This window comes from Pteropus medius, unplaced genomic scaffold (genome assembly GCF_902729225.1).
Source record: "Pteropus medius unplaced genomic scaffold, Ma_sr-lr_union100, whole genome shotgun sequence".
NCBI classification, from domain to species: Eukaryota; Metazoa; Chordata; class Mammalia; order Chiroptera; family Pteropodidae; genus Pteropus; species Pteropus medius.
In genome coordinates this window covers 12,228,240-12,251,096 of record NW_024354911.1, presented here as the reverse complement: position 1 = coordinate 12,251,096, position 22,857 = coordinate 12,228,240, and the positions used below count along the sequence as shown (strand labels likewise).

Below are 22,857 nucleotides of genomic sequence, written 5' to 3'. Positions count from 1 at the left end.
AACATAACATAACAATGAAACCAACATAACAATGAAACCAGTCCAGGGCTGTTTGTTAGCCCATTGTTGAGATCACAAATAATACTAATAAAACGTTTATCATCATTTATGAAAGACAATAGTAAAAATGTGAAACACATTATTTCATAATTTTTCCTTCCATTAGAGACATGTAGGATTATTAAATCCATGCTGAGGATTAAATATTAAGCCTTAGATCTTATTCTAGTTTCAGAGATGATTATGAAATCATGGACCTCAAGTGTCCGTTATGAATTTTTTATGGTACTTACTGTGTTATGCTACAGAAATGATCCTATCTTATTAAAAATAAGGTTTTCTTTCTTGATTATTTATGTAAAATGTGAGATTTAGGAAGAACATACAACTAGATATTATAAACAGGAAGAATAGCTATAAAAATAAATAGATCAAATAAAAATACAAGTAATGAAAAATATGTTCAATTTCTTAAATGTATTTCTTGCATAAAAGTGTCAAGCAATTTAATATATATCAGAGTAAATTATAGTTGCCCCACTCAAACATCCTAACTGCTGATAACATTGTTGTGTGTATCTTGAATATAATTTTTATGCATTTTTGGATATACATTTTTACAATATATACACACAAAAACACATATGTATATAGACTATTTTTTGATAGAGGCTATTTTTTAATTTTTTAAATTAGTTTTATTGTCTTCTGTGTGGTGACAGTTTTAAGAAAGATATGAAAGTATAGATTGGCAGTGGGAGTGTGAGACTTGTCTTTTGTGGTACAACGGGCTTTTGTACTCCAGTGCAGAAACTAAGGAGGAACTGATAATACTGTTTCTGTGGATGCTATTTAGCCTGGGATATAGTGTGCATTAATGTGCCACTAATGTCTTGGAAGATCTTACCTGCTCTCTCTGACTATGGAGTTGCGCTAGATGGGTTCCTGCCATCCCATATAGAAGTGCACTTTTATTATAGACACAGTATTGTTCATGGTAATTAGCTGTGGATGCAGAGGTGTTCTGTGGTTCCACATTCCAGGTACCATCATGGATTTAAGTCAGCTTTTGTGAGCCATCAGCATGAGAACTTTACCTATTATATCTATAGAAAGATACATTATAAGTTTAGTACTTAAAAATAAACTTTTAAAATATGGCCAGTTTAAGGTTTAGAGACTGTTTACTTTTCTTAGAGGAAAAGAGTAATGTTTGTTATCTTCCAGCTCCAGATCACTTTGTTTCTAGTGATGGTCTCTGTTGACCTGGGATTAGATTCAGAACTTTCTTGACTTCAGTGAGAAATGTCCTCTGTCCTTGGATGAGATCATTGAAGCTGACTTATCTCCATCCCCAGCAGTTTCATTGCTGTTTCCCTAAAGAGCACTTCTATCCTTGTAGTGACACTTTTCTTTTCCCTCTTAGACTTTGTCAACTCTGACATGGAACTAGCAAGCTCATTTTAACTCACTTTTATCTGTAGAGGTTAACTCTGTGTCCCAGGCACTAGAGCATCTTTCTCGTTGCTAGAATGGGAAGCCAGGCCAACTCAAAAGGCCTGTGGCCCCTCAAAATCAGGACTTTTGAACCAGATGAGCCTCCTTCATCGGCTCAGCCAGCATTATGAAGTATCACTGTTACCAAGCACAGCGCTTGGCCCTGGAGACCCAAAGGTGACTATTACATAGAACCTTCCCTCAAAGAAAATCATGGTTGAGGAGAAAAGATAAAGTAAAAAATACAGTGGTGCACTGAATTAAGTGCCTCAGCAGAAAAACGTACCAGGGCACAGCGCTCTCACTAAGAAGAGATTATTTCTGCCAGTCCTTAGCCTTTCTTGAGTTTACTTGGCCCAAGCTTTGGGTAATCAGCACCTCAAATACTAGAAGTATGTCTCTCATTTTTACAGACTGCTTAACAGTGATAGGAGCAAATAGCAGCAGTCAATAGCGCAACAACATCTGTTCTTTGTTGATTTGTATGTAAGCATGAAAATAGGGAAAGCCTAAAGCTATTTTCTTCAAAATAGTGGGCTACCTCATTATCATAAATGCTACTTTATTAAAATTAAACTCATAATTCTGCATACATTTTCTGTTTAAATCATCTATTGTTCATTCTTACACTTTCATTTTCTGTTATTAATGCATTTATGCTGCTTGTTTGATTTTTCTTGCATTATTGTCTTTCTCAATATTTTTGGATATTATTGTACCTTTGTCTTTTTCTAATCAGAATAATAAATTTTATAAGATAAAAAATAATTTTCTTTTCAAGTTTATTATGAGATACAGTGTTATCAGCTATAATCACCATGTTTCACATTAGATCCTCAAAACTTATTTATCTTATACCTGAAAGTCTGTACCCTTTACCAACCTCTCCCTATTTCTCCCACCCATCAGCCCCTGACAACCACTTTTCTACTTTTGTTTCTAGAGTTTGACTTAAATAAAAAAATCTGTCTATGGCCATGCTATCCTGAACAAGCCTGATCCCATTTGATCTTGGAAGCTAAGCAGAGTTGGGCCTGGTTAGTACTTGGATGGGAGATCACCTAGGAAGACCAGGTGCTGTAGGCTTAAAAAATAAGATTGTAAGCTGACAAGGTCCTTGCAATCTTTGAGGTCAACCAAGGGTTGCTTCATTAAAAAAAAAGAAAATAAATCTTACATGTAAGCAATATTTGTCTTTCTTTGTCTCATTATTTTACTTAGCATAATAGCCCTTGAGGTTCGTAAATGTTATAGGAAAAGAAATTCCCCTTGTATAGATGTGTGCGTGAGAGGTGGTAGCCATTCTAACATATATATACATATGTTATCTTCTTTATTCACTAGTTCATTATCAGATGCTTAGATTATTTTCATATTTTGCCTATTTTGAATGATGCTGCAATGAACATGGAGGTGCAGATATCTCTTCAATATTCTCTTTAAATTTCTTTTGAATATATATCCAGAAGTGAAATTTGCTGGATCATATGGTAGTTTTATTTTTAATTTTCTGAGATACCTCCATATTGCTTTTTATACTGGCAGCACCATTTACAAACCCATTTATAGTACACAAGGGCTCCCTTTTATCCACATTCTCACCAACACTAATTATCTTCTGTATTTCAATGGTAGCCATTCTAACATGTATGAAGAGATATTTCATTGTGTATTTGATCTGCATTTAAATGATGACTAGTTTTGTTTAGCATCATTTATTGTGACTGTTTACCACTTTTCTATCTTCTCTGAAAAAAATGTTTATTAAGTTCCTCCGCCCACTTTTTAATTGCATTATTTGTTTTTTGCCTATTGAGTTGCTAAGTTCTTTCTATAGTTTGGATATTAATCCCTTATCAGATATATGATCAGCAACTATTTCTTCTATTCTGTAGGTTGCTTTATCATTTTGTGGATGGTTTCCTTTTCTGTGAAGAACCCTTTTATCCTGATATAGCCTCACTTTTTATTTTTGCTTTTGGTGCCCTTCTTTTTGGCATCAAATCCAAAAAATTATTACCTAGATCTATGTAAAAGTACTTACCTCCTATGTTTTCTTCTAGAAGTTTTATGGTTTCAAGTCTTAAATTTGAGTGTTTAATCCATTTTAAGTTGACTTTCGTACATAGTATAAGATAGGTGTTCAGTTTTATTCTTCTGCATGTGGCTGTCTGATTTTCCCAGCAACATTTATTAAAGATACTGAATACTTGAATCTAATAATAAAATAAAATTTAAAAAATTACTATCCTCTTTGTATAGTCTTTGCTCCTTTGTTGTAAATTAATTGACTATATATGTATGGGTTTAATTTTGGGCTCTCTATTCTGTTACGTTGATCTATGTGTCTGTTTTATGACAATAACATATTACTTAAATTATTATAACTTTGGAAAATATTTTTAAATCAGAAAGTGTGCTGTCTTCAACTTTGTTATTCTTTCTTGAGATTGTATCGACTCCAGAATAATTTGTGATTTTGAACAAATTTTAGAATTATTTTTTTATTTCTGTAAAAAATATCATTGGTATTTTAATAGAAGATGCATTAATCTATAAATCACTCTAGATAAGATAAACATTTAAAAATATTCAGTCTTCAATCCATGAACACAAAATATCTTTTCATTTATTTATGTCTTTTTCAATTTTTCATCAATGTCTTCTAATTTTCAGTGTATAGACATTTCACTTCTTTAGTTAAATTTATTCCTAAGTATTTTATTCTTTTTAATGCTATTGTAAATTGATTATTTTTTAAATTTCTCTTTCTGATAATTTTTTGTTATGTAGAACCACTTTCAGTCCAAATTCTCATGTGAGTGATATGGGTATTTTCTCCTTTGCCCAATGTGTAAGAATCCCTCAGCTAGTTTATGAATTTCTTTCAATTGATTTTAATTAATTTATTTCAATTACTCTATATGTAGCTGTAGATTTGATGTGTCTATGGTAGGAGGTGAGTTCAGAACACTCTTATATCCCCATATTAGACCAGAACTCCTTTAAAGGATCTATTTAAGAATTATACATACTTTAAAACATTAACTATATTTCTGTTTTTCTGCCAATACCATGCTGTTTTGATTATTGTCACTTCGTAGTATAATTTAAAGTCAGGCAGTGTGATCCCTCTGGCCTTGTTCTTTTTTTCTCAGGATTGCTTTGGCTATTTGAAGTCTTTTGTTCTATTTTATACAAATCTGGTGATTTTTTGTTCTATTTCTTTAAAAAATGCTATTGGAATTTTCATAGGGATTGTAAGAATAAAATTACCTATGACTCATAATCTGTTTTCTGGGTATCTACCCAAAATATTTAAAAACATTTATCTGTAAAGATGCATACTTCTTGATGTTCATTGCAGCACTATTCATGATAGTCAAGACATAGAAACAACTGAAGTTCCCTTTGATAGATGATTGGATAAAGAAGATATAGCACATATAAACAATAGAATATTACTCAGCCATAAAAAAAGATGAAATACTGCCATTTCTGACAACATGGGTAGATCTCGAGATAATCACGCTAAGTGAAGTAAGTCTGACAGAAAAATTTGAGAACCATATGATTTCACTCATATAGGGGAATATAAAACTGAAAGCAAGAAAAGATAAACAAAAACTCATAGACACAGACAGCAGTTTAATGGTTACCAGAGGGAAAAGAAAGAGATAAATAAGGGAAAAAAGAGTCAAATATATGGTGATGGAAGGAAATTTGACTTTGGGTGGTGAACACACAGTATAACATATATATGGCATATTATTGAATTGTACACTTGGAATCTATATAATTTTATTAACAAATGCCAGCCCAATAAATTTAATTTAGAAAAAGATTAAATTAAAAAAAAAAGACACTTGACATTGTTGGTCATTGAGGAAATGCAAATTAAAACTAAAATGAGATATTACTGCTACCTATTAAATTGGCCTAAAAAATGACTGTTCATACTTAATATTGGCAAGGATGGGAAAAACTGGAACATTTCTACACTACAGGTGAATACAAATGGTAATATGATCCGATCTTTTTGGAAAACAATTTGGGAGTTTCATAAACATTATACTTATTATATGATGCGAACATTTCACTCCTACATATTGAGCCAGGAGAAATGAAGACATTTATCTATATAAAGAGTCATACATGAATGTTCATAGAAGCTTTATTTGTAATAGCCCAAAACTAAAAAAACTCCCAAATATTCATCAGCAGGTGAATGGATAAACAAACTGTGGTATATCCATAGGATGGAATACTATTCAGAGCCTCCCAAATTAGTTATTGATGTATGCAACAACATAAGTAAATATTATGCTGAATGAAATGAACCAGTACATATTATATGATTCCATTTATATAAAATTCTAAGATATGAAAACTGATGTATTGTGACAGAAAGCAGATCAGTGTTTGCCTGGGGATGATGGGGAGGAGTGAAAAAGAGGGGTTACTAAGAAGCTCATTGAAACTTTGGAGGGGTGAAGAATATGTTCATTATCTTAATTATAATATTGATTTTATGGATATATAAATATGTCAAAACTTAACAAGTTATGTGCTTTAAATCAGTGCAGCTTATTATATGTCAATTATATCTCAATAAAGATGCTAAATAAAAAATAAAAAACATTAACTATGAATTTATTATATACAAGAATTAAACAACATATGAGGCTTGCTGATATTGTAGAAAAAGAAGTTTTAAATGAAAATGTGGGTGTTAGAAATTATACGTTATAAAAGGAAATCTTTGTAGATTAATTTAATTAAATACAAATATCTCATAATATCTACACTGGCAATTAGAGGCTAAATTTATAGTGGTTTCATACATTGAGTAATATCATGTTTTTGACAAGTTCCAATATAAAAAAGTACTTTTATAGGAAAAATATAACAGATGTATATATAAAAAAGTACTTTTATAGGAAAAATATAACAGATATATATATAAATGATTACTGGAAAATGTTACATTTTTATTTTCATAATAAAAACATTTAGTCCAATAATTTATATCTGTATGTTATTCGTTTAGCAAATAATTGTTCTTCTGGGCACACTTATGAATTTTAGAAATTCTGTTTAATTGTTCAACACACTTTTTACATGCAAGACGTAAAGCTAATTAGCATAAATTTTAATAGGTTTCACATTTAGCTATTCAATCTCTACATGTAAAGATTTTTTGCTTTGAGTATCTCAGTGTATTATTTAAACTTGCTTTATAGAAGAAGCACCTGACTTTTATATCCCCTCTACTTTGTATAACAAATGTTGAAAGAGAATATGCTTGCTGAAGTGTTTTCCAATAATGGAGAAAAAATGTTACTCTATGCGAAGGTTTTGTATTATATGTTTTAATTTGTCTTATACATGTTTTTCTTCTGTGATGATGTATTACTTCTTCTGCATATGTAAAAACAACTAGAGTTTAAACTTCAAAAACCTTTGCTATTCTATTCCTTTATACAGTATTTAAAAATAAACTTAATCAGAGCACTCTTAAAATCTGTGCACAATGGAGCTTAATAAAAAGTCAGAGGTAATTAAAAAGACTTCCCAATTTGACAAAAGGGATAAGGAATACTGTTCTTACACAATTGTGAAAACGTCTGTAATTTGTTTATAGAGAACTATTTATCATTTAGTCCTGACTCAGTTATCCATTTGTAGATTAAATGTCATAATAAAAGTTGTCAAATCTACTTAGTGATCGATAAATTAAAGTTGACCTTCCTATATAAGTCTTTTCAAGTTAATATAAATTACAATTAGTGCATGAACAAAAAGCATTATTTAAATGTACAATAAGAATCAAAGTAGTTTCTGCAAAGTACAGATAAATTTAAGGCACCAGAGTAAAAGCATAATTTGTTATTTTTTCATTATTTTTAATATAGTGGAAAGATAAAAGAGGCATATTTTTAGATTTTATCCCTCTATACAGAAGAATTTGTGATATTTATAAGTGGCTAACTTGCTCCAACTTCCCAGCTAACAGGTAGTCCCAAACCAAGGAGATGGTGAGAACTCAAATATTGTCAAGGGTATTAGAGCTATGCAACATTAAAAGTAAAAGCTATGTGAGCAAAATAAAGACAAATACTCTTCTTGAAGAGATGTCTATGAAAGTTATCAACTGGAAGGAGAAGAGTCTTTACTTTTTGGATAAGGTATTGATGTTTGTTCCAAAGCAGTAAAACTAAGCATGCAATCCCTGCATATCCAAGAGTGGTTCATAGTGGTAAGTAAGCAGAATGGATCTGAGATGGTAAAAGAAAAGCAGGAGAGGAAAAACATGGTACATGTTGAAAAAATCCAGCTCCCCATGCCCTTATACAGTTTTATAAAGCCCAAGAGCATGGACAATTACTGCTCTAAATAGCTTCCTCCCACATTGAATATTTTTCTTACAGATTTGCAGTTTTTTATTAGTGAAAGATAATACAAGACAATTCATCTTCTTGATGAAATCCCTTCTAACCTTTAATAACTATACATTTTTATTTTTTCCTTAAGTTAATGTGGGGTAAAGAAGCTAAGTTTTTTTTTTTTTCCTGCTACATGTCAATTTTTGAAGCTTTCAAATGCTGTATTATTCTCTTTTCCATGAAACAAATATTCTTTTATTTTTCTGGTAGAGAAACTTAACAGAGGTTAAGTCTTTTACCAAACATCATACTTCCAATTTTTTTTTAACTTGGTACCCAAATGAAATCCTAAATAACTCATAACTCTTAGTAGTGGCATATAAATAATATTTAAAAGACTTTTTAATTGATTTCCTCTGATTTGGCAGCCTTTCTTATATTCATATTAACATGTATTCTTATACATCTGTGTAAATTTTTAATTTACTTCTTATTTAAATTCAATACACATGTATATATAATATATACTACATATTCAGGTATATTATGAATATAACATATTTTATTTCTATATCAGATTAAGACCAAGAGACTCTTATAATGGTCATACTCTCCTATCACTAGAAAGGATAATTTCACATGCTAAATTGTGTTATTTTATTAGCCAAATTTAATTAGATAATGTTATTTGCAGTTTCTTTTTTAAAGTGGTCATGCTGCATTAATTCAACATATTAAAATGAATAACATTAATTACGATGAAGTCTTTAATTTTCAACATGCTTTCAGGGCAAGATTATTATTTTCATTTTACAAATAAGGTAAGAGAACTTCAGAAGTTAAGTGGTTAAATTACAATGAGCTTCAGAGAAAATTTTAGATCCAAGTGGCCAGACTACTTGCTAAATTTCTTGCTCCACAGTTTAAAGCCATTTTTGAAGTCATATATTACATAATACTCAATGCAGCTTATTTATTTTTAGCTGACTCCAAAGTATTTTGTTCAGAATAATCATTTTAAGGAACAGATTTTTATCATATGCCAACATAAAAGATGATGGTGACATAAATAATTATGATAGATTGTCTACACATTTAATCTGAATTTAGGTTTCAAACAAACTCATCTTACTGCTATTATATTTAGGAAATTGTTTAAATTGCTTGCGGTACGCGGTACTATTTGTAACCTCCTGTCATCCTAGGTGTTGATAAAGATAAATCGCTACATCAATGTACATGCTTTGCTTTCTACCCCACCTCACTTCTCTGCTAAACTCCAAATGTATTTCAGTCATGTCATTATTAGTGATAATCAGGTTTAGAAGACTTTAATACACTCTTCCATTACGTTATCTTTTATTAAAATTTTATACATTAATAAGTATCTTTTATTTTCCTGGCACTTTCAAACACTCATTTATCTTTTCTATCTCTCAAATTTTGCTCCTTAAATTTACTCTATATCTTTTTTTCTCACATATGGAGCTACTGATTTTCAATAAAGTAATTTTTCTACTTGTCACCTTTCCATGTTTTTATAATATAATATAATTTGGAAATTTTTGAAGTATCTTTCATGCTACAATAGTCATTTTAATTAACTCTTCCCTACATCTAATTTGTTCCTAAGTCATTGATATATTAGATTCACAAGTTATTCTTCTTTAGTACTCCCACAAACTTGTAGTGGATGTTAATCTCTTCCTGACTGAACTAGTTAGAGGAGCTTCACAGCTACTTAACCTGATATTTCCCGCTTCTCCTTCAATAGTTCCAAGTACCCTGGTTGATTATTATTTCTTAAAACTTGTTTTTCTAAAACATTCAAAATCACAGTGCATGTTGACAACTTTTTAACAAATTGAATAAAAAATAAAATGCTAGATGTCAATGCATTCCACAATCTGGCTCTAGTTTACTTATCTGCCTTACTTTGAATTGGTTTCTATTGTTGATAATATAGACTGCATGCTTCTCAGTAAATCATAGTATGTTCATGCTTCCTAGAATTTTATTATGGAATAATATGACATTAAATTTTCATGTGCATTATTCTAATCTACCTATTAGTCATAACAATAGATGTTACAAGTTTTATGTCACAACATTTAACTACACCCATTAATAGCACAAGATTTATTAAAAGACTAACTTTAAAATATTATAATTAATATTGTAATCATTATTTAAAATTTTGAAAATGTATTGTGAACCTACAATATATAAATTACTATGCATTCTTTCAATTGATCTTGATTACAATAGTGTGAAGAAGGTATTAAAATATTAAAATATGAAAGAGCTGGAACTTGTAGAATGGAGGTAAATTATCAAGTCATATAGCTGATTGAGTGCCAGATTCATGTCTCAAACAGAACTTTCTATAGTTACATAACCTAGGCTTTTAACTATGTTGTGACTATGAAGCTGAACAGAAAGTTGTAACTAAAACAATTTTTCATATCTCTGTTTTACAAATCAATGATTTCCAAATAGGCAGAAGGCCTGAACAGATATTTCTCCAAAGAGGCTAACAGACATCTGAAAAGATGCTCATGGTCACTAATCATCAGAAATGCAAATTAAAATCATAATGAGATATCACCTGACACCTGTCAGAATGGCTATCATCAATAAATCAAAGAACAAGAAGTGTTGGCACGGATGTGAAGAAAAGGGCACCCTCATACATTGTTGGTGGGATTGTAAATTGGTACAGCCGCTATGGAAACAGTCTGGAGGCTTCTCAAAAAATTAAAAATGGATATACCTTTTGACTCAGCAATTGTACTTCTGGGTATTTATCCAAAGAAAACCAAAACAATAATTTATAAATATCTATGCACCTTAATATTTATGGCAGCACAATTTACAATAGCCAAGATATGGAAGCAACCTAAATGCTCATCAACAGACAATTAGATAAAGAAGTTAGGGTTCATATATACAATGGAATATTACTCAGTCATTAAAATAATGAAATCCTACCATTTGCAGCAACACGGATGGACCTAGAGGTTATCATGCTGAGTGAAGTAAGTCAGACAAAGATAAATACCATATGATTCCACTTATATGTGGAATCTAAGGAACAAAAAGAACAGACTATTCAAAAACTGACTCACAAATATAGAGGACAATTTGGTGATGGACAAAGGGGAGGGAATTTGGGGGCCTGGAAGAATGGAGTGAAGGGTTAAAGAAGCACAAATTAGCAGTTGATAAATGGTCATGGGGATGGGGAGCACGGCATAGGGAATGCAGTTAGCATTAATATATTGGCTAGATGGAAAACCAGAGGAGAAAAGGAGCAATTAGGGGTTCATTTTATAAACTATATAAATGTTTAACCAATGTGTTGTATACTCGAAACTAATAAAAAATGATCAGTGATTTCCAATACGTAGAGCAAAGTCTAAATCTACAAAATGTTGCCTCCATCTATGTCCTTTTCCTTTTTAACATATAACCCACTATTTTTGCCATTATCGTTTGCATGTTCCCAACCAAGTCATTCTATTCATTATCACCTATTATGGCAATCTTCCTTCATGGAGTATCTGACTTATAAACAATGAATAAGATAGGTAAAAATAATAATAAGCAGATAACACATGTATCTTTTATATCTATCAACAAATTATATTTGATATTTAAATGAATAGCATTTTTAGAAATGATATCTAAAACTATACAAGCTTCAAAACATACAAAATAATAAGGTTATTAAGTGTTTAAAATAAATGATATGTTCTTAAATTACTAAAAGGCAAAGTTGTTAAACATAAAGTTCCTTGAGTTTTAAAAAATGTAAAATATTTTTGGCCCCCATTTTAATCATTATAGAAAATCTGTCCACCACTTTGGAAAATTTTCCTGTTTAGCTTCCAGTAGAGTCCATTCTGCCTTCCCATTCTGAAATGAAATTTCTACTGCTATTACGTAGTTTTTCCTGGTCTTGAACATCATCAAAATTGAATTGTGGAGAATTTTGTTAGTTTGGGTCTACTGACAAGCAAACATTAAGATATATTTAGACATACAAAAGATTAATTGAGAAAACAATTGTGAAGAATAAGGAGGACAGAGATAGGAGTAGAGAAGAAGAGGCTTTAGTCTGTGATACAAGTCTGATACCCAAAAAGTAAGAGAGAAAGAAGAATTAGGTAGGAAATGCTTTAGACTGTAATGTAGTTCTGCAAATGTCCTGGCCAGACTTAGAGAAAAATTGAGCGAAGATTGCCTGTTAAGAGAGTCTTATATCAGGCACAAATAGTCTGTGTCGTGGGTAGTCATTTGCTCGGAGCAGCCCAAGAGGAATATGACTCCACTGACATTGACAAATCTAATTATGTAGATGCTGGCGACTGTCAATTATTAACATTGTTTTGAAGTAGGTTCTTTTGAACAAAAGACTTGAGTAGGGCACTTTCAATGGTCCACAAAGTCTTCCTCTTTCTGTGAAAACCTACTTTTCCACACAGATTCAGTGAGGAACTCACCCATAGTTCCTGTGGATCTCTCTTCCTGAAAAAAAATTGGGAAGAAGAAGATTAGTGGAGAGAATTATAGCCTCCCTAATAGAGATAGCAACTGGTCTCAACAACTGGTACTTAAGACGTTTGTCCCATGATCCACTCTAATTTCTCTCACCCTGGAATTTATTGGTGCTTTAGCTATAGGTGTGACCTAAACTCTCATTCCTTAAGAGTCTAAGATTTTGGCAATCATTTGGTAATCTCAAACCAGGGTTGCTATACCTATGCGATCACAGTTAAGATAAAGGAGGAATAAGAGGAACTCAAGTGAAATTGATTAGATTCTGTACATATTCCTTCTTCTCACCTTATGTAAAAATATCCTATAAACTCCTGCTGATCAAGGTCAATTATCTCCATCAAAATGGTGACTCTTCTCCCAACTATTTATCCTTAGAGGTTTAATGTGCTGAGATAGCAACTATAGCTTGTAATGCAATGGGATGCTCAAAAAATTAAAAATATAGCTACCTAATGACTTAGCAATTGCACTTGTGGGTATTTATCCAAAGAAAACCAAAACATTAATTCAAAAGATATGTGCTCCCCTATGTTCACTGTAGTGCTTTTTACAATAGCAAGATTTGGAAGCAACCCAAATACTCATCAATAGATGACTGGATAAAAAAATATAGGACATATATATAATGGAATATTATTCAACCATAAAATATAAAATCTTACCATTGGCAACAGCATGGATGGATCTGGAGGATATTGTGCTAATGAAATGAGTCAGAAAGAGAAAGACAAATATAATATTATTTCACTTATATAATGAATGACTTCTTACCAGAAACAATGAAATTAAAAAGACAATAGAAGGAAATGCTTAAAGTAATGGGGAAAATTAAATTTGTCATCTCAGCAAAATTTCTTTGACATATAAGAGTAATATAAAAATATTTTAGTTAAAATAAACCTGACAGATTTTTATCTTTAGCAGACTTGTACTATATTATGCAATCATTTCTTCTAGACTGTTCAATTTTATGTCATATAATTGATTATTGTATTTTCTTATAATTCTTTATTTTTCTTTGTCACTTCTCTTTCATTTCTGATTTTATTTACTTGGATCCTCTCACTTTTTTTTTTTTGAGAAATCTGGTTAAAGGTATATTATTTTGTTTATCTTTTCAAAGAACTACCTCTTGCTTTCATTAATCTTTTGTACTTTTGTTTGTTTGTTTGGTTTTTAGACTCTATTTTGTTCATTTCTGCTCTGATCTTTATTATTTGCCTCCTTCTCTCACTTTGGATTTTGTTTGCCGTTCTTTTTCGAGTTACTTTAAGTGTAAGGTCAGATCGTTTGAGCTTTTTCTTGTTTCTTGAGATATGCCTGTATTGCCATGAATTTCCCTCTTAGGACTACTTTAGCTGTCCCATAGATTTTAAGTCATTGTGTTTTCATTTTTATTTGTCTCTAGGTATCTTTTGATTTCTTCTTTAATCTCATTGCTAACCCATTCATTGTTTAGTAGCTGTTATTTAGCCACCATGTGTTTGTCTACTTTTTTCTTGTAATTGATTCTAATTGTATAACATTGTGATCAAAGAAGACACTTGATATGATTTCAATCCTCTTAAATTTATTAAGACTTGTTTTGTGTCTTAACATGTGGTCTATTCAGGAAAACGTTTCATGTGCACTTGACAAGAATGTATATTCTGCTGCTTTGGGGTAAAATGCTCTAAAAATATCAATTAAATATATCTGGTCTAGTGTGTCATTTAAGACTTCTGTTTCCTTGCTAATTTTCTGTCTGTATGATCTGTCCATTGGTGTCAACAGGGTTTTAAAGTCCCCTCCAATTACTAAATTACTGTCAATTTCTCCCTTTATGTCAGTCAATATTTGTGTAATATAGGTAGGTGATCCTATGTTGAATGCATAAACGTTCACTAGGGTTATGTCTGCTTGTTGGATTGATTCCTTTTTCATTATGTAATGTTCTTCTTTTTCTCTTATCGTAGGCTCTGTTTTAAAATCTATTTTGTCTGACATAAGTATTGCTACCCCAGCTTTTTATTTTTTATTTTCATTTGTCTGAAATGATTTTATCCATCCCTTTACCTTCATTTTGTGTGTGTCTTTTGATCTGAAGTGGTCTTTTGTAGACAGTATATGTATGAGTTTTATTTTATTATCCATTCGGGTATTCTATATCTTTTGATTCAAATATTTAATTTATTTACATATAAAGTGATTATTAATAGGTACATAGTTATTATCATTTTATTATTCATATTTATTTTTCCTTTCCTCCTTCTTAAAGAAGTCCCTTTAACATTTCTTGTAATACTGGCTTGGCAGTGATGAATTCCTTTAGCTTTTTCCTGTCTGAGAACCTCTTTATCTCACCTTCAATTTTAATTGGTAGTCTTGCTGGGTAGAGTATTCTTGGTTGTAGGTCCTTGCTTTTTAACACTTTGAATATTTCGTGCCAACCCCTTCTGGTCTGCCAAGTTTCTGTTAGTAAATCAGCTGAAATTCTTATGGCAGTAACCTCTAAGTAACTAGCTACCTTTCTCTTCCTGCTTCTAGAATTCTCTCTTTGTCTTTAACTTTTGGCAACTTAATTATGATGTGTCGATGTGGGTCTGTTTAGGTTCCTTTTTATTGGGACTCTCTGTGCTTCCTGGACTTTTATGTCTATTTCCTTTTCCAGGTAAGGGAATTTTCCATTATTATTTCTTCAAATAGGTTCTCAATCTCTTGGTCTCTCTCTCCTCCTTCTGGTATCCCTATGATGCAAATGTTGATATGCTCAATGATGTCCAAAGGTCTCTTAAACTTTCCTCATTTTTTATTTTTCATTCTTTTTTCTTTTTGCTCTTCCAATCGGGTGTTTCTGCTTGGCTTCCGAGTCACTGATTCGATCCTCTGTGTCATCCAATCTACTATTGATTCCTTCTAGTGTATTCTTTATTTCAGTAATTGTATTCTTCATTTCTGATTTTTTTCTTCTTTTTATGATTTCTATGTCCTTTTTTATGTTTACTTTCTCTCTCTGTTGAAGTCCTCGCTGAGATCATCTATTCTTCCCCTAAATTCATTTAGCATCCTCAAAACCAGTGTTTTGAACTCTGTCTCTAGTAATTTTTTTTATTTAGTTTTTTTTTTTCCTGGTTTTCTCCTGTTCTTTCATTCGCAACATAATTATTTGTTTTCTCATTCTAGTTGCCTCTCTGTGTTTGTTTCTATGTATTAGGTTGATTTGTTTCATCTCTCAGTCTTTGCCAGTATGGCCCAGTGATGCAGTTTCTCAGATCACCTGTGTTAGGAGCTCCAGGTGTATCCCCTGTGTGAGCTGTGTGTGCTCTCCAGTTATAGTTAAGCCCTGATTGCTCCTAGCACATCAGTGAATGGAATTGACTCTCTGGTTGACTGACTGTGAGGACTGGCCATACCTACAGGATATGAGCTGCTGTGTGGGGGTTGATCCCTCAGAGTGAGATGTGCCCCAGCAGGCTTATGTACCTGTTGAAACTATACTTTGGGTGTGCTGCTTATGAGGCTAATCAAGTGGTGTTCTGCTGTGGTCTGATGCCAGCCTCCATGTGTGTTGCTTATGTGGCTCCTTGGGAGGGGCTCCCTTGCAGATCAAGGTCAGCCAGCCACTACCTGTGACCACCCGGGGACACCTGGTGGAGCTACAAAGCAATCTGCAGGTGATCATTGGCTCTGCTAGACCTGGAGTCAGGTGAGAGAGACCACGCTGTGAACTTAGGCCTTCTGTCACTGGTACCAGGACTGGGGCAACATAGCAAAAGGTCTGGGCACCCCAAGGCCTGAGGCTATCTGCCAGGTGCCTATAAGACTCAGCAGCTGAAAGATCCATCAGGTGGTATGAGACAACTCTCAGTGACTAAGGAAGTCACCGAGTAAAGTGAGCAGATTTCACCTGGCCAATGCAGATTCAGTTTGGTTCCAGTGTTGAGCCTATGGCCTCTTGTAAAAGTTTCAGGTTACGTGAGGTTAGCTGCCACCTGTCTCAGGCTTACAGACATCTGAGATTTGTTCAAGAAATATTTGGGCTGGAGTTGGTTGCCCCCCACTGGATTGTCTCTGGAGGTGCACGAGCAGAGGCATGTTGATTGTTGCTAAAAGAGCCTCCTACTTAGGCAGCTGTATGAGGCTTTTTACCCTGCCACAAATACGCCTCCAGCAATTAGCAAGTGAGTGAGATGGAGTCCCAGGAAATCACCCAAGTAAAGTAAATGCATTTCATGAGACCAATATAGATTCAGATTTGGTGCCAATACTGAGCCTGTGGCCACTTGCAAAAGTCTCAGATTACACCAAGGCCAGTCGCTGACCATCTTGACTCACACACCCTCAGTATTTCTTCAAGAGACACTACAGCTTGGGCCACTAAAAATTTCTCCCAAGGTGTGATAGCCAAGGACTGTCAATTACTGATGAATGAGCCCCCTGCTTAGAGCTCAGCATGGGGCTAGTTACTGGGCATTAAGTTTCCCACAGGAAATTGCGAGTTGGGTGGGGCGGGGTCTCAGAGATTCATGGGGGTGGAGTGAGCCATCTCACCAGGCCAATGCAGATTCAGAATTGGCCGTATGGGGTAAGGGTCCAACACATGCAAGATGGTGCCCACCTTTAGGTTGCAAAAGAGGAGGGTCTTCCAACAAAGAGACAGCAGCGGCTATTCTTCCAGTCCTAAACTGGAAGCCACATAACTCAGTCTTTCTCTGTATGTCTCTTGCGCTTCCCAAACTGCTGACTCTCTGCTGGAGCCCAGGGCAAGTGAGTATGTAAGCAGGCTCTTTAAGGGAATATGTAAGCAGGCTCTTTAAGGGAATGCCTGGATTTCCAGGTTCCTTCTGTCTCAACTGAATAGTTATAATCTCCACTGATTTTTACAGTCAGATTTTGTGAAGATGCCTCTTCCTGGCACTGGAACCTTAGGTTGAGGAGTTCCAGCATGAAGCGGGGCCCCTTGCTTCTTCAGGGGGAATTCTGCAGCAGAGATATTTCTTCTGATGCTCAATCACCATGCATGGGTAAGGGCCAGCCCTTTTCACATCTCTACCCCTCCTACCAATCTCAAGCCTTTTCTTTATTTCCTCCATTATATGTGATATGTTCATCTAGACTTCGGGTGGTTCTCCTAGTTGATTGTTCAATAATTTTGTTGTAATTTCAATGTGGTCATGGGAGGAGGTGAGCACACCATTAACCTACCACACCAGCGTGACTCCTCTCCAAAGAACGGAATCTTTTTGCTTCAAAATGAAGTAAGAATCTTTTGACTGCTCTGAAAGAAGCAGGTGCCAAAGGTGAGTCACGTGGCAGAGGGAAGTAAGGGGGCAGAGTCCAAGTAGTGCCATAACTGCAAATCAGAACAGCGAAGGCTGAGTCACAATTTCTTGCTTCTTGGCATATCTAGTAATTTCTGATTTTATGCTAAACATTGTGTGTGTGTGTGTGTGTGTGTGCGTGCGTGCGTGCGTGCGTGCGTATGCTTTGTAGGAATGTTCATTATTGAATGTTCATTTAAAGAGTGTTGGTTTTCTTTTTTTAAATTACTGATTGATAGTTTACATTTTATTAGATTTTTGTTAAGACAAGTCTCTCCCTGTTTTGAATTTACTATGGGGTGGCTTTCTGGGATTTCATCTGAATTTCTGGGATTCTTTGTGAGTTCATGACACTCAGAAGGAGCAAGAACTTCAATATCACCCAGCACTGCTTGACTTCTAATATAAATACTCAGCTCCCACATCACAGCAGGAATCTCTTCCAAGCCTTATAGATTCCTGTCTTGCACTAATATAGCCAGTACTGGCTGAGGCCTTATAGATCTCTAAGACTCACTTCTGTAGGACTGCCTCATCTCTGAAAACTTACCTTAAAAATTTAATCTCCATCAGCTGCCCAAAACTGCAATATCTACTACCTCATCTCTGTGATTCTGAGATTCAACTTAGTCTCAAGCTCCTCCAATATGTCAGTCAAATAACTTCAACACAGAAAGCTGTAGCAATAATAGGCTTTACTCTATCTGTTATATTTTTTTCACAAATCAGACCTGCACTACCTTTTGCTCAATTTATAAAAAATTTACCTCATATATTTAGTCCAGTTTTGTAATTTTGGTTAAGAGTGCAAGACTTTTACTAATTTGTCAGGGCTAGAAAAAGAATCATCAACATACTTTTGATATTACCAATTAGGAATAAATCATTTGCTAAATTATAAATATATACATACACATGCAGAAAAACTTACAGAAATAGTATTAATTATTCTCTATTTAGTTGAATTATTACACTTATGCCATGTACTATTTTCCTTGGGAGGCCATAAAAACCACAACAGAGTAACTTAAATAACAGAAATTTATTTCCTAGCAATTCTGGAAGCTAGAAGTCTAAGATCAAGGTGTCAGCAGGGTTGGTTTCTCTGAGGCTTCTTTGCTTGATTTGTAGATGGTAATCTTCTCTCTGTATTCACACAATCTTCCCTCTGTTCATGCCTTTGTCCTAATGTCTTCTTACAAGGACATCAGTTAGATTGGATTAGGGCTTACTCTAATGAACTAGTTTTAACTTAATTACCTCTTTAAAGACCCAATCTCTAAATACATTCACATTCTAAGTTATTGAGAGTAAAGACATCAAAATTAAAATTTGGAGGAAACACAATTTAATCCACAACATGCCTATTAAACAGAATTTGGCATTTTATATTGAAGAAAGAAATCTTGGATAATAATGTTTTATGTTAATTTGTAAAATTCTTAATCTCATACCTATTTTCCCATAAATGGTAACGTTTTAACTATCAAATACTTTATTTATGCAGAGACTATTTTTAAACTCAAGAAAAATGTTTGATCAAAACTTTGCAGAATGAGAAATAAATAACATATTTTTGTTTGACAAGTCATATGATGAAAAATGTATTATTTTTCTTAGTGTATTTTAGTTAGAAACAAATAAGAAGAAAAAGATTTAATTATATAGGCACACTTTTAATATAAATAGAGTATTTAAAACAACTTTAAAAAAATGAAAATGTTTCTATTTAGGATTATTCTGATTTTTCCCATCTAAAAAAATCTATAAATTTGTTTATACATGCACTTATGTAGCTCAAAATGCTCCAAAAATCTCCAGATATTCTTTTATATTTCTAATACCTTCATAAGTATGCAAAATAAACTAATTTAAGCTTCTGTAAAACTATTAGTCTACATCCAGAATCTGTCTTCCCACCATTTCACAGGATACTTTGGATAAGGTATTTAGTATATATGGGCTAGAGGACACATATATTGTCCCTTCTTTCTGAAAACTGAATTTCTGCATAATTTATCTTTCAGTATTTATATATACCTTTTTTGGCCTTCATTGCAAAACTCTAACATAACACTTTGACTGTATTAGACTTTTAAAAGGTGTAGTGACAATGAAGGAAATTAAAGTACAGCCAGAACAGAAACAATATTTACTGTTATAAATATATATATACATATATATATAAAATTTTTCACAATACAAAATTTCAATGGCCATATAGCTTAAAAAAAGACTTTATTATTTATTTTTTAAATTTTTATGAGTTTATTTGACTCAAACTGATGAGATGACATATGCTGGGAAACAAGCTCTCGAATATTCCTCAAGACGTATTTTTCGAGCACTTCTAGGTACACACAAAAAAACTGAGCTTGAGCAGAAGGTACAGATATTTCTCATATATGCCATCTCCTCACTGTATAATCTTTCCCATTATCAACGTTTCTCGCCAGATTGGTACATTCGTTAAAATTGATAAACCGATATCGTTAAGTAATTATCTATCATCTAAAGTCCATAGTTTACATTAGGATTCCCTCTTACTGTTGTACATTCTATGGGTATGAATACATTTATAATGATATGTACACACGGTGCCATACAGAGTAGTTTCACTTTCCTAAAAATCTACTGTGCTCAAAATATTAATCTATTTCTCTCCACTAACCTTTGGCAACCACTAAACTTTTTACTGCCTCCATAATTTTGCCTTTTACAGAATGTCATATAGTTGGAATTATAGAGTTTATAGCCTATTCAGACTGACTTCTTTCACATAGTAATATGTATTGAAGTTTTCTCCACATCTTTTTATGGCTTGATAGCTCCTTTCTTTTTAGTGCTGAATAATATCCCATTCTCTGGTTATATAACAATTTATCTACTCATCTACTGAAGCACATCTTGGTTGCTTCTCAGGTTTGGCAATTATGAACAAAACAGTTACAAAAATCTATGTGTAGGTTTTTCTGTAGATATAAGTTTTCAACTTCTTTGGGTAAACCACAGGTTTTCAAATCTCATTTTGTTCAATATTATTTCATTACACACACCGATGAGATGCTGAAGGGACTTAACTCTTGTTTATATTTTGTTTATAGTAAAATTGTTTTTTTCATTTTGCTTAAGGTACAGAACTTACTGATATCATTAGGTGAGTAATTACTGTACCAAGGAGTACTATTGATTAATATTTTGGTAACTGTATGTTTAGTTTTGTACGAAACTGCCGAACAGTGTTCCAAAGTGGCTGTGCTATTTTGCATTCTTATCAACAATGAATAAGAGTTCTTACTGTTCCATATCCTCAACAGCATTTGACATTGTCAGTGTTCTATATTTTGGCTATTCTAATAGATGAGAAGTTTGAATTTCACTGATTATATATATATAAATAGTGAAATATATATATTTCACACCATCTTTTCATATGCTTAGTTGACATCTGTATATCTTTGGAGAGGTATGTAGCATCATTTTTTTTTTTTTTTACTTTATTCCATTTCCTTTTTCCCAGACTTGTTTTTTCCACCAAAATCCACACTCCATAAACATTTTTCTTAGTAGTGAAAATACACAAAATTATTGTAAAATTTGGCTTTCTTTTATGTGAAAATTCAATTCCTCAAATCTTGTCTAGGCTCTGTTTTTGTAGTTGTTGTTGTTGTTGTTGTTGTTTTCTTTTTATAAAAGCAACAATGACAATAAGTTAATACTTTTGCTAAATGAAAGATAGATATACATGGTTAGAAATAATACATATTTGATGTTTAAAAATTGAGTTTATTTTTATTAGATAGATCCAGATCTAAATCTCAGTACACCTTTCCCAGCTGACACAGAATGAAAATAGAATTTTATCACTTCCCTGTTCAGAATGTATTTTATGGAAAATGTCCTTTTTTCTTTCACATTACATTTGTGTTTGTATTATAGGTCCAAGCACTATTATCTCATATTTTTTTCAACATATTCGTATATAAATTTATGTTCCTCACTTTTTTTATTTTTCCAAAGTTTAAGGTATGGAAGACATGGTTTAGCCTAGATTATAAGAAATCCACAATGTATGTACATGTACTTAATTCTGTGAGAAAAGTTGTTACTATTGCTGTTGTCAAACTTAATATAACAATTCATTAAACATTAGTGCTAATTTGGTGACAAACAGAGGGGAAGGGGGTTGGGAGGCTGGGAGAATGGGGTGAAGGGTTAAAGAACTACAAATTAGTAGTTAATAGAAGGTTACGAGGATGGGGAGCATGCATAGGAAATGCAGTTAGCATTAATATGTTGGATAGGTGGAGGGCCAGGGGAAGGAGGGAGCAAATGGGGGGATCATTTTATGAACTATATAGATGTAACCAATGTGCTGTATACTTGAAACTAATTAAAATAAATGAATTAATTTTAAAAAAGTAAAACAAACAAACAAAAACATTAGTCTTTATACTTTTAAAAATGGTGCTATAAAGAACACTTGTTGAAAAATATTATTGTTTTATTAGTTATTATGTTAACTATAAAAATATTAACTATAAAAAAACTGTCCCTTCAGGGGACTTTAGTGGTGAAAGCATATCCTTATTTGAGGAATGAAACACTCCACTAGAGAAATGTCATTGCAGAAGGCAGTTCTTCACATCGGTGTGCTAGTTCTTCCAGCCAACCCAATCAGAATAAGCTGGGGTATTTAATTTGGTGAAAAATAGTGAAAGGGGTAACCTTAAGTCTTCATCTCATATTACAAGGAGATCTAGGAGTGCTCAGTTTCAATGAAGTCAAAATATAAATGAGACATAAGTAAGAAAAATAATAAATTTTAGGGAACTCTGTTAACAATTTATAGAGAAAGTTCATTCTGGTGAGAAGGCTGGTGCTGGGCAAAAACAGTCTGTAATAATGGCTATAGCAAGGGTATCCACAATTAATATTTCTGTACAGTCATGGAAACAGCACTTGAACATAACATGAGACAATACGAGATGAATAAATACTTGAAAGGAGCAGGGTCAATGGCAGTAATGAAGAGGGCAAAGTCTCTAATGGAAGAATAAAACAAAGGCAAAGAGTGAGAAAATTCTGCAATATATGAAAAGACCATGAGA

General features: G+C 32.9%; 1 pseudogene; it reads left to right on the top strand.

Annotated features, from left to right (window-relative positions):
• The first annotated feature begins 2,464 nt into the window (after positions 1-2,464).
• LOC120598005 (uncharacterized) lies at positions 2,465-2,583 on the top strand (annotated as a pseudogene).
• The last annotated feature ends 20,274 nt before the right edge of the window (positions 2,584-22,857 follow it).